Below are 13,467 nucleotides of genomic sequence, written 5' to 3'. Positions count from 1 at the left end.
CTCCTTTCCCCCCCCCCCCCCCCCCCCCTCCCCTCCCCTCCCCCCTCCCACTCGGCCTGTGATGTGACAGGAACAGAGCATACTGGTTTCCCTGCAAATTGCAGAATGTAAAAAACGCTGAGGCCTGGAGAACGGTGGTGTTTATCTGCTCCGAGATCTGCAGATGAGCTGACTGATCTAAAGCAAGCAGGGCTCGGGGCAAAATGAGATTTCTAATCCTAAACAAATTCTGAGGCAAGGCGGAACAGAAGACCAGAGCTCCCTTATTTACATAGGCTGGTATCACAAACACAAAGCGACAGGGAGGCGATCCAGGCAGGCAAAATGTCAACCTTGTTTGAGTGACCTCATTATGTAGATTAATACTGACATAACTTGCCATTTAGACAGGATCGAGTAATCCTGCAGGTTAAGATTATTTGAGTATCAATAGCTTGTAGGCCCATTCACAGATTCATTAGGCTGACCAAACCTTTAGACGAGTGAGAATTCGTTTTGTGATGCCTGAAAGCACTGCTCAAATGTCAGTGTAGCTGTCACTGAGATTTGATCAGTTTCAGGGTAGCAGTGTGCTGACATACAGTACTTAAGCCGAATAAATTCCTCTGGCAGCTGTGGAATAAAAAGCCTTATCTACGTTATGTGTACAGTTTATACATTGTCGTGTGCAATTTATTTATTCATTGTTTCTCAGTAATCTGCAAAACTCCCCTCTCAACTGTTTTTCCATCTTGATTAGATAACACACAATATAACTGTGTACATACATTGTGATTGTATATCTGTTATTAGATGGCAAAGGTAACATCTACACTTAAACTCACTGCAAGTATCCAAGCGTATCTGTCCACTGAGAACAATTTGGAAACATTGTCTAATTCAGATTTTAGAGCTACATTAATTACAAGAAGAAAAAAAAAAGAAGAATCTGATCTATACCAAATTAATTAGGCCTGGGTGAGTGAATGTAGTGAATGCTGGGGGAGCAACTGGGTAATCAAAGATGGTCTTAAATCACCAGTTGTTCTACAATACCCCCACAGCAAGCCCAATGAAAGACTATTGCAAATTAAAAAATGACCATCATTTATTGGTCACTGCTTGAAGCTAGCTGCCAGAGCAGAAGCCCGATAGCTGTTCCCAGGCCTGCTCGGGCTCATGTCCTTGCACGCCCCCACAGCCAGGCCAAGATTAACAGCTCTGGCTTTTCTTATGAAAACAAAATTACTGGGGGGATACCACAGATGTCTTTTGTACAAAACAGAAGACGGATATGAGGACACCAGGCTATAAATAACACAAGTGGAAAGTACTTCTTTATTTTAAGTACAATTTACAGAATTTAAGCACAATTTAAAAGTACTGCTTTCCTTTAGTTGGTCAGCAGGTAAATTTAAGTTTGATTATTCACTTAAGTCACCACTTTGTTTATTTGCACTATCTGCACTTAATTTGTGATCGACATAGAATTAGGGTGCATTCACACCAGGATAGTCTGGGGGACTCGGTTCATTTGGTTCGGTTCACTTTCACACTGCACTTTTTAAAGTGGACCAAACAGCCTGGACAACATTATTCAGTTACAACAGCTGCTCGTATGGGGGCGGTATTGCCTGAAACGACCACTGACCAGGAAGAAATAAAGCATGAGGAAGAAGAAAACCGGGCTCATCGATTGGCCAGGACCGAAAACGGAAATCCACCCCCTTTAGGCGCGGATCTTAATATATCACTAAACAATATGAACTGTTTTTCCTGGTTAGTGCTGTTGGCTTTGTTTTTATCCTACCCAAAATGTTACGTTACTTCCTCTCTTTAGTTCTCTTCCTCTCTTTAGTTCGCTGGATAGTCTGCTTGCTTTTCCCACTGTAAGCGAACCGCACCATGGTTCACTTGCAAGTGAACCGAGACCCCCAGTTTTCAAGCAGACCAGGGTTCACTTGTTTGGTCTGCACCAGAGTTCGAATAAGCGTTCACACCACTCCAAACAAACCAAACTACCCATGGAAGTGGACCAGGGTTTGTTTAAAGCGAAACAAATAGCTCCAGTGTGAATGTGTCTAGGGATGCACCGAATATTCGGTAACCGAATATATTCGGCCAAATATTGCAAAACAACACACATTCGGTATTCGGTGGAATAAGTTAAAAGCAAGGCCGAATAATAGTGGTGTGTTTTGATAACGCAATCAAACAGTGTGCCATGACGGGTGGAGTGAAATGTTGGCAGTGTGGCGATCCGCCCGTCACGGCACTCGCATTTGCGACTAAAAATAGTTTTGAGCGAGCAAAATAGGCTTAAATCATTCAGCACGCTGTGCGAGCAGCCTACAGATTTCAACCAGCAGCAGAAACGAAAGGCGAATCCCACCGATTGTGGGTTGAACGGGGGTCACAGACACAGACAGTAATGTATTCCTGTCAAATACGGCGGCCATCGGCTTACCGGCGACGGACAAGTCGGCTCCAATAATATCCTCTTCTTGGCGTCATGACTGCCCAAAAGTACCTGAACAGCCGAGCCAGCCGAACACATGCACTTCTGTCCTCACAGTCCGTGCCGGCGCAGTGAGGGAGAAATGCACAGACTGTTTCATGTTGGAAGTGTTGTGGTCGGACTAACGGACGGTTGGACTACTGGGTATGAAATCTGATGGTCGGAATAATGGCATTAAAATGGTCGGATTAATGGGCGGTCACATTATGGGACTAAAACGATAAAACTCACTGTAGACCTGCATGGTCAGATTAGCAGGTCGGAGTTATGGGTAGTTGGACACCCTGGTGGCGCCATTAACGTTAGGTATCGATACACACGGGTTGGTTATTTGTGTCCAGTTTCTCCTGAGTGAGAGGAGCAGACTGATATACACACTGCACGCAAGTTTTATTGTGTGTCAGTAGCCTATTATCGCTTAAAAAAACCCGAACCTCACTAGAAGCCATCAAGTGAGCTGACAAACAGCTGTTGTAACATTAATTCATTCCTTGCACAAAACAAAACACAAACAAGCAGAGAACTAGGCTTAACGTTGGTGTTCAAGGAGACATCAGTCAGCATGACATGTCACGTGTGATGGAAATATCAGGCCTATCACGTTTCATTCATCATCTCTCAAATTAATTATCTCGTTATCATGGGAAAACGGAGGAAAATTATCTCGTTATCACGAGAAAATGGAGGAAAATTATCTCTTTACCACGGGAAAACGGAGGAAAATTATCTCGTTATCACGAGAAAATGGAGGAACATTATCTCGTTACCACGGGAAAACGGAGGAAAATTATCTCGTTATCACGAGAAAATGGAGGAACATTATCTCTTTACCACGGGAAAACGGAGGAAAATTATCTCGTTATCACGAGAAAATGGAGGAACATTATCTCGTTACCACAGGAAAACGGAGGAAAATTATCTCGTTATCACAAGAAAACGGAGGAAATAAAATGTATGTATGTATGACCGTTTAGGGCTTTCGTACATATCTGTATACATTTCTTCTATTTCTAATTTCTCTATTTCTCTCCATTTATAATGTGTATAATCCGCACATTTTTTACAATACTTATTATTTTTCAATTTTTATAATTTCTCTATGTGTACAAAGTGACCTGTTTTATTTTTTCGGTATATTCACACCACAATAGTATGATAAAGTAGTTACACCTAGCATTTAGTTATTTTTCAAGCCCAAAATTCTAATGATTAATCAGTTATCAAAATGTTTACTGGTTAATTTTCTGTTGACTGACTAATAAATTAATCGAGTAATCATTTCCATACTTCCTTCCATTATCTGGAACCACTTATCCTATTAGGGGTTCCAAGGGGACTGGAGTCGATCCCTGCTGACACTGGGCAAGAGAAGGGATACACTAACCCTATACAAGTCAGCAGACTATCACAGGGCTGACACTTTGAGACAGACAACTATTTACGCTCACATTCACACCTACGGGCAATTTAGAGTCGACAGTTAACCTAACCTGTGTGTCTTTGGATTGTGGGAGGAAGCCGGAGAACCCAAAGAAAACCCACGATAACTTGAGGTAACTCCACACAGAAGGGCCAAAGCACTGCACCACAGTGCTGCCCTGAGTTATCATTTCAGCGTCATATAAATATGTATATATATTTTGAACACAAACATTTTAACTGTAGCAGTATTTTTCCCGTTGTGGTGTTGCTACTCTTTAAGTGAATCACTTACCTAATCCTCAAATGAAAATAAATAAATGCTGACAACTAGCCAAGAGGCTGTGTGCCTACATTTGGCTGAATGTGAAGCAGTAATGTACCTTGATATATCCATTCTCTGTCGTGTGTGTTTAACATATGTCGCAGTGAGGTAATCAGGCTCTGTTACATCACCACCATCATGTGATAGAGCGCTGACACACATGGCCCAACATGCCGGTTTACCCAACAGAACATATGCAGTTGGTCATTTTAAGCCGAACCACCTGATGTTTAGGGAAACGGCGTTCTTAGCAGAGATCAACACTGCATTTCAGCTGCCTCGACCTCATGACCCACAAAAAGAACAGCCACTTTTCATTCGCATGGAAGGGAGTCAGCTGGCACCGGTTCCACACCATGAGACCTTGGCACGGGCTACGGGAGCTTCGCGCACTTGCTGGCACTGGCATCAGTTTCCCCCTCTAAAGCTATGTAAGGGTCCAGCCGTGACGCAAGGCAGGAGTATTTTGGGATGAAGTGCGTGGGTTCCCAGAGAGTGACTGGAGATAATATTAACTGGATGAACACGATTCCTTCCTATTCCAGCATTCCAGTGGAGAAGTTATTTTTGGGTGATGCTTTACAAGGCACCAGGCACAGCAGAAAGAAATACCACACAGTTGGAGGAAACGGGGAATGAAACATCTGACACGGTATGAGGTCCTGCAGCCAGGGATAGGTGCTTAAATGTGTATATCCTAAATAGAGTCGCTGTCAAGCTTTTGGCTGGGAAAACAAGTCTAATTTTGGGGGTGTAATATTGTTCCCTGCTTCTAAAAACAGACAACGTTCACAGCTTCCGACATGCCAAAGTCTTCCAAAGTTATCTCTGATAGTATAATTACATTACAAACCTCCTCTAATGTTGTAATAAGGAGACTACTGCACAGAGCTGGTTTATTTATACTGAGGAATTAGATTAAACCTGTGTTTTTGCATTTCCTGCATGCAGTGATGAATAAAAGGGTTAAAGAATCAATGTGAACTGAAAAAAAGAGCAGATTCTGTTGGCTCAGGAACAAGCTGCACATTGCAAATATAGATGGACATGTTTTTTCCCTCTAATTCATATCTTCTTTTGCACAGAGAGACTCATTACATTATCAACACCTTCCTGGGCGTATTGCCATGTCCTAGATTTACATAGCACACCTTGCACACTTCACTCATATACTCGCAGCAGAGAAAGAAAAAAAAATCCTCCAATCATTTCTATAAAAAGAAGCAAACTGAATTTTGTCTGTGGTTCACAAGCTAACAGTTTCCGGGTTTCCTGTTGCAATGCTTTGTGCGGACTTGCATTTTCTCTGTTCCTGGGTTTCGTGTAAAGCGATCCTGGCACACCACTGTTCCGGACCGTCTCGAGTGATCCATTACTCAGCCATGCCAACTGCACCCTTTTTAGTCTTCCAGCTTTGGCAGCTTGTAGAACAGGCACACAATCAGAAATTTCATCCTGGGTGCTTCTCGCGGCGCATGTTTCTATTGCAAATCAGTGATTTTCTTCTTTGCGAGTGCCCACATGCATGCACACGCCACTTTAAACACCAAGAAAATAAGCTGACCTTAAGTCTCTTTCAAGCATTTTGGGTCACCATTCAAGCAACAGTGGCCTGTGTATATCACTCATAATAACCTGCAAGCAAAACGGGTAATTTCACCATGTGAATTTATTCTAATTTATTTGGCCCTAGGCTTTGTAGAACTAAGCCAATGGAGAGTCTGATTGTATTCAGACAAGGACAAATGGGCACACTGCATTCACTGAAGCTCATGCAATAATTAGCTCCCGTCAGGCCCAAGAAAAGTGGATGGTTGAGTAGCTGACGCATTAAAGTTATAAAGGAGGAAAAAAACAGAAGGTGCGGAGCCAAGTTTAAGCCATGACACAGCTGCAGGTAGTCTAATAGTCTCCAGCCTCTGACTTAGTGCATGTTCACCCATTAGTAGAAAATTGACATGAGGTTATGAGTGTTTGGGTGGGTTGTAGGAATGGTTGAAATAAGGATAACCTAGCTTACTTTCTCCTCGGTGGGTGGGTGTGTGTATGTGTGTGAGCTGTGTGTGTGTGTTAAGAGTGCGGTAAGGCCCGGTGCTCCACGGCTCGTTCTCCTAATCGTGCGGAAACTCAGACTACTTACAGGAGCAATGAGGGAGGTAATGAGAAAGTAATTTTTACTAATTTCAGCTAGCTCCGCTCCCATTCTGTATGACTGTGTGTGCCGTCTGCATCATTACGGGCAACATCTGCAACGACTCGCCATGCGTACGCCACCAAGAAAGGGGGGAGGGAGGTGACGAAGAAAGGAAGGGGGAGAGACGTACATGAGAAAGACTACAAGCTGGTGACTGAGTTTTGATGTGGCTTGAAGAAAACAAAGCCTGCCAATCCTCCATGCTCATACTGCCTCCTGTTGTCGAGATTCTTGCTCATCAAGGTGGTTGTGGTCTGAGACAATGAAACCCTCTGCCGAGATTTTTTTTTTTCCTCTCTCCCAACAAGTCTGTCGCCAAGCAGCTGCCGCTAATCTCTGTTAGCAGAGCCCCACTAAACAGCTGACTACAGCCTTTAATCTGGTCCCACCACAATCATTACCTCTGGAGCCAGGAGGGGGGTGCCTAACACAATTGCAGAAGAGTAAACAAATGAAACCAGATTTGTGTCCATTTGTCTGTCATTCCTCTGGCTTTCATGTAATCTCATTTGAATATTTGTTAAGGAGCCAAAGTCGCTATCATTTCATCAGGCTGTCTCATGCACGCTCCACGGCTCGGGCTCATGTTTGCTCAGTCTGTCGGATTGTTACAGCCATCTTTTTGTTAGCTTTGAAAAAAAAACTTTATGTACTAATTTAGCTTTATTACACCTTTGACCTCCAGGAGATCCAAGATGGATGTATGCACACTATTTCTACAACATAGTTCAACCTCATCGAGCCATCTTTGGGTCCTGCAGCTCTCATAGCGGGGCCCCACGGGTTGACACAGACTCTCGGTTTCTTTATCATTTTCATGTCATGCTTGCCAGTCAAACTAACACACTGAGGCGGCCACTTCAGATGACAAACATCGGCGCAAATTTGTCTTTGTGAAACACGGCTCCACGTGTCACCGGCAGACAAGCACGTCATATAGCATGCTCCTGCAGTGAAGGCATTTCTTTCTCTTCTTGAATCACAAGTCTCAGGCTCGGTCCCAGTGCTTATATGAAAGTCTTGTGATTTGACTCCTCCGCCATGAGCACATGAGGGAACAGGTGCCCGTGAAATTAAAGTCAGGGGAGGTTTTTCAAAAGTGTGGAAGGAAATGCAGAGAGGCCCCTACGCTGCAGACTGCAGATTACCTCTATATGGCATGAGGGCCGCTGGAGAGCTGAGGCAGCCCCCTGTGAGGAGCCCACAGGGAATACGTTACCAGCAACTTGACAATGACATCTGGACATTTTGTTCTTTGCTCCTCTGAGGGGGAAAAAAAAAACTGGACTTGTTTGGTGATCACAAGGGTTTTGATGCTTGCTGTGTTATCAGAAGATGCAGTGTTTTGCCATTATTGTGCCCCTGTGCTTATTATAGATTCCATTAAGATGGCAGTTAAATTGGATGTCCCCATCAGCTCTGGAGCATGTTGTTTGTTTTAGAGAACGGGATGCTGAGTCACAGAAGTATTATTAAGTCTTTCAGAAGATAACAGATGAATTAAAGTGACAAAGCGAGCAAGAGGCTGCTGTCTTTTTTTTTTTAAACCGACCAGCTTTATTAAGAAAATGAGAAATCAAAACACTGTTAAGCTACAATCCATATTTAAGATAAATTAGTGTTATTCAAATGGTTTGTAGTTTAGTGGAAATGTCTCAAAGGTTAAAACTGTAATGATGTGAATATGTGATGTCAAGTTACACAGAAGAGTAACGCCACTGATAACAGGCAGGACGCTGATGATGGACACTGACAGCACTTGAGTGATTGCGGGTATGGGCACATTAGTTTTGTCACCCTAAAAGCTTAAACCAATCTTCAGAATCTTCCAGTAAATAAAGCAGGTACGTAACTTGTTGCTTATGGACTTCATAGATAAGTTTAGATAAGCAATAGTTTGATGTTATTTAGAGTTCAGTTTTAAACTATAATCAATGTATAACTTTGATTATTGTGTTCCAATGCATTGTTCTACTGGGAAACATTTGGTTCTGGCATTCATGTGGACACCACCTGACATGTTCCGCCCACTCAAACACCGTTGCAGACCAAGTACCCCCCCTCATGGCAACAGGACTCCCCAGTGGCAGGATAATGCACCATGCCACACTGCAAACATCACTCTGGAATGTAGCAAGGAATGTGACAACGACCTCAAAGTGTCAACCTGGCCTCCAGATTCCCCAGATCCCACTCTGGATGAGCATCTGTGGCACGTGCCATTAACCAACCTCACAACCCACCAGACTAAATGGATCTGCCGCCAACGCACTGGTGCCAGACACCACAGGACACTCCCAGAGATCCTGTGTCTATGCCTCGACAGGTCAGAGCCAAGTCCGGTCCGAGGAGGCCCCACATTGGATTAGGGGTACATCTGGGGTACGGGCACATCACAAGAATCCTTGAGCAGATTGGGGAGTACTGTTGCCATGAGGAGGGGTACTTGGTCTGCAACGGTGTTTATAGTGGGCGGAACATGTCAGGTGGTATCCACATGAATGCCAGAACCAAAGGTTTCCCAGTAGAACAATGCACTGGAACAAAATAATTAAAGTTATTCACTTCACCCATCAGTGTTTTTAATGTTTTGGCTGATCGGTGCATATTAACAATGAATCAAATAACTGCTTGTATGTGACAGCAGTCGCTTATAGTGACACCCTCAAGGCTTGGGCGGTAGTATGGTATTCCGGGGTATTTAAATATCCCGACAGTATGATTTTCAACAGCGTCAAAAATACAGGCATTCCTCTCTATGTTTAACTCATTGTATGTAATGCCCAGTACACGCCACCAGAGGTCAGTCTCAGGTCTCTATTAGTGGAACCGGCACCTGGTCGTAGTGGGGATAAACTCTGCCGACAGGTAACAGCAGATTTTTACATCTAACACAGTGAATTATGGGATTATTTCGACCACACCAGAGTTGGTGATTGTTGGAACGGTGGGCAAATTAAACTAAACTAGGTATGAAGGTATTGAAAATTAGCCGCCCAAGAGAATTATCCCCCAGTGCTGCGCTTCTCCTCACCTCTACAAAGTGTCTCAGTGCCTTTTTATGGCATGCAACTTTATTGTTTTGGCAAGCAGCTGTTTTCAGCAAAAGGCCCTGAGAAACCCACTGTACACTAACTGCTCACTGCTCAGCACCAAAAGGCAGACAGACACAGTTAGTGACTGGCTGGTGAGCATAGTGGACCATCTAACTGCTAAAGAAGCTTATTTCCCCTCAGGAGTTGGCGAAGACGGAGCTAAAAGGAGAGTGAATGTTTGAGTTTTATTTCATTGGGTGGACACAAACACACATCTCCAAATGAATATTAATGTTGCTCTGTGTCTGCTGATTGTAAAAATAGGCAACCGTTTGCTAACATGTTCCTCATATCAAATGTATGAGGTGAAAGTTAGGGTTGAGCCGAATACTCAGATAAAACGAGAATCTGGTACGGGTAATGTACGTTTTAGAGTATGGGTATCGTGGAAAATCCTCATCTGGGTAGCTGTGTTTGATACGTTACTCTTGTTATCCAAAATGATCTGAATCTCAATTCTGGGGCTGTTCTGTTCATAGTTTTCTTGTAAATAAACAAAATAGCAACTTCTGATTAACCCATATCAACATCAGGCCTAAAATAACAACTTCAGATTAGGCCACACCCACTATCGGGTAAGCCACACCCCTTTAGACCCCGCCCATTCCGAGAGTAATCGCTCAACCCTGGTGAAAATATATTAATTAAAGATTAAAGTTTAAAGTTTGTTATCTGTAGTTTTGTTATCTGTTTGGAAATTTGATATGATAAAATTGTGACAGTCTGGCTCAGACTTCTTCATCTTTACAAATGAAATGTACAGATATGAATTAACCTCAACAGGATCAAGTCAAAATGTAAATTTTCTTTTAAATGACCTTTAAAGGCCAAATGAGATGAAATGTGTCTAAATACAGTCAAAAATCAAATTTGAAAATGAAAATAAAGAATGAAATACAGTTGTGTCGCTATTTATCTCCCAATTTAATGTACTAATTTTCTTACAGTGTGTTGTGAGACGTGCATCTATCTATCACCTATAATGATTATGCAATAAGGGCACGTTAAGATATTTCATATTTCCTGCTTTGCAATTTTTACCAAATTTAAAGTTTAAATCAAACTCCCAGTCCTCCAATATGACAGTTCAAATGATGAGCAGCAAAAACTATCTCTTAAGTATTTTTAAAATCTAATTTCCATCCACATACAGGATATTTCTACCCATGAAGCCCAACCAACACTCCGAGCAGCACACAGTAATCTCGTGAAACTCCCATGCAACCAATCTGGTTTTTCCACAGCAGCCACTTCCAGCTTTTAAGACATTTTCCTTGCATGGCTGAGGAAGGAGCACATTGTAAATGAAAGATTAGTGCGATTGTGTTACATTATTGTGAGGTTCCCCTCTCAGCTTAGGCTGATTTGTGAGCCCGTTCAGCGATGTTTCCGGCACACTCCCTTTGTAATAGATTCACTGGGCCTTGAATTGTTGTGCAGTAGAAGCAGTTCAATTAATACAGCACCACCATAAAATAACTATTGAAATGACAAACGGGTAAATGAATAAGCATTTGCCTCTGCAGGCGCAGGGAAGGATGTGTGTCTGCTGAAATTTATGCCGGCAAATCAAGCGCTTTTGGGGACGATGATGCAGTCAACTAAATATATCCTGCTGTCGCACACAAGAAGGGGCAGGTAAAAGATGGACCCGTTATCTCTCACACCATCGACTGATGATGGCTCATTTGAATATTTACAGCTGCATCTTAGGTAGGTAGAATGATCTCCTATCATTAGGCCACGGCCCTTCAGTGCAGCATAAAGATGCATCAAAGGTGGCAGTAAATGCAAGGGGGGGGAAAAGAAGTGAGCATGCATTGTGCTCAGCTATCTCACACACGGCGAGAAAAACAAAGACCTCAAGGTGCCAGATGCACCAAGTTGGCCGTGTGGTAGGATAGAGAACGCCCTCTCACTGTTGTCAATATTAATTTCCAGCAGCATTGACAAAAGCTGCCAGGATAAATATGCATGAAGGCAGAAGGAGGTGGAAGGAGGGAGAGTAAGAACTCCTGGTTTTAGTCAACGAGCCCACAGTGTTCACTGCATGCTGATTAAACACTCAAGTGCAGGATGACTAAGTCATGTCTGACAACTGTGGGGTGAATTTTTAATTTACACCTTGCCACATCCATGAGGTTGTCTTGTATTAGTCATGGCTGCTGTTTTTACACGCCGTAATTGGACTAAGATGTTTTTGACTATCCAAAGCAGGTTATTTTTGGTGTTGCGTGTCACCGCTAGTTCTAAGTATACTTGGCTGTGGTTGTCTTCTGACATTTCCCAGCAAGACTTAATTTCGACTTAATGGCTATCATGTGCAGGGCCCCGAATCGCTCCGAAAAGAAAAGATGCAAATTCAAAAGGGAAAATGATCTGGTTCAAGGTGAGTTAATCCTGGCATCAGTTTCAAGAATTAGATGAAATCGCATGCACATTTCCCTTTCAGCGGTGGCTTGCAGGAAAATGGATGGTGTCCAGAGTGTAGTTCACATGGGTTTCAATTAGCAGTGTCTAAATGAATTAAGAGGTTTAAAGCCATTGCTGTTCTAGTGGTGGTATTAACCTGGTGCCTCTCATTAGCCACCCCTGGCTGATAAAGAGAGTAAGGGGAGCGGCGGTGCAGACAGACACCTCTTGCTGACAACGGGTGACAGAGTGGATCACACTGCCTCATGAATAGTAATGGCCGCCAACATGTCCCGCTCTCCCCCGTGTGAGGAGTGACGGATTCTTGTGTCAACAGGGCCCATGGCTAGGGAAAAAGGACTGACAACTGACTGAGACATTCTGGAGGGAGGAAGGATGGAGAAGAGAGAGAGAGAGAGAGGAAAAAATCCAGTTCTGACATGAAGGCTGCGTCATAAGATTGTTTGTCTGTCAGAGCTGCCTTCATTGCCTCCCTGGGAGTGAGTAAATAAACACTGTTTGCAGGGAAAGGAAGTGAGACTGGATTGTTACCCAGTGCCCTTTGGGTGCGCAGAGAGGCGCTGGCGCGTCTCAATAAATCAGGCTGAGCAGCCACTCTTAATGCACTCCCCAAACTATCGATAAGGGAAAGGAGAGGCAAACGCTGCTTTTCTGAGGAGTGATGTCACTGATAACCCGCCTGGCGCACACTCTTCCTGACTGACCAGGTCTTGGCCAATCAATAGCAGCACAATGCCTCGCTTGGCGAATGCACAGGTGAGCAGAATGTCAAATAAGCAGCAAGAGACCGAGTTTCACAAAGACCAACTTTCTAATGGAGCCAGAAGTGGCAGCGCTGGCTGTGATGTCCAGTGCTTTAGACAGGAACCACAAAAAGCTCTTCTGAGCGCAGCAGTTGTACATCACACTTTAGCCAAGTCTACAGCCTCGAAACAGGGATGGGGTGGAATTGCACCTCTGCTCCCAATTGTCTGGGTGGAGCTTTTTTTGATCAAAATCTGTTGTTTTTTGTCATTTCTCACCAGGGGGGTTGAGCAGGGAGCTGTTGACTGAAATCTGAGCACAGCTGGGTCTATGAATTGTTCATTTGTTCCCTGTGAACTCCCCTGGCCCTGGACAGAGTTTAGAACTACTTGGTACAAAAGAAAGGTTATAGGTTGCACAGGCAGTCACTAATCGAATCTGTCCATAGAGGCCAATTACAGAAACATCATGTGCAACATGTCTTGGGCCTATTAACACAGCAGAACACGACACGTTTTATAACCGCTCAATTTACAGTCCTTCATCCTATTTTAAACAACTCTCCTGTCCACACTGCTGTCATGTGTATTTCTCATACCAAGGACAAAATTATCTTCATGGAACTGGCTTGCAACTCACTCCCAAACCCTCACATCCAGAATTGGCAGAGTGCATATACTCCACAAGGGGGAGCCATTTAGTGAGACCAGCTCATTTCAAACTGTGCCACCTGTAGGAAAGCAAAACACCAGCAGAACAG

The sequence above is a fragment of the Epinephelus moara genome, chromosome 17, assembly GCF_006386435.1.
Source record: "Epinephelus moara isolate mb chromosome 17, YSFRI_EMoa_1.0, whole genome shotgun sequence".
Classification (NCBI taxonomy): Eukaryota; Metazoa; Chordata; class Actinopteri; order Perciformes; family Serranidae; genus Epinephelus; species Epinephelus moara.
Note: the sequence above shows the minus strand (reverse complement) of the source record.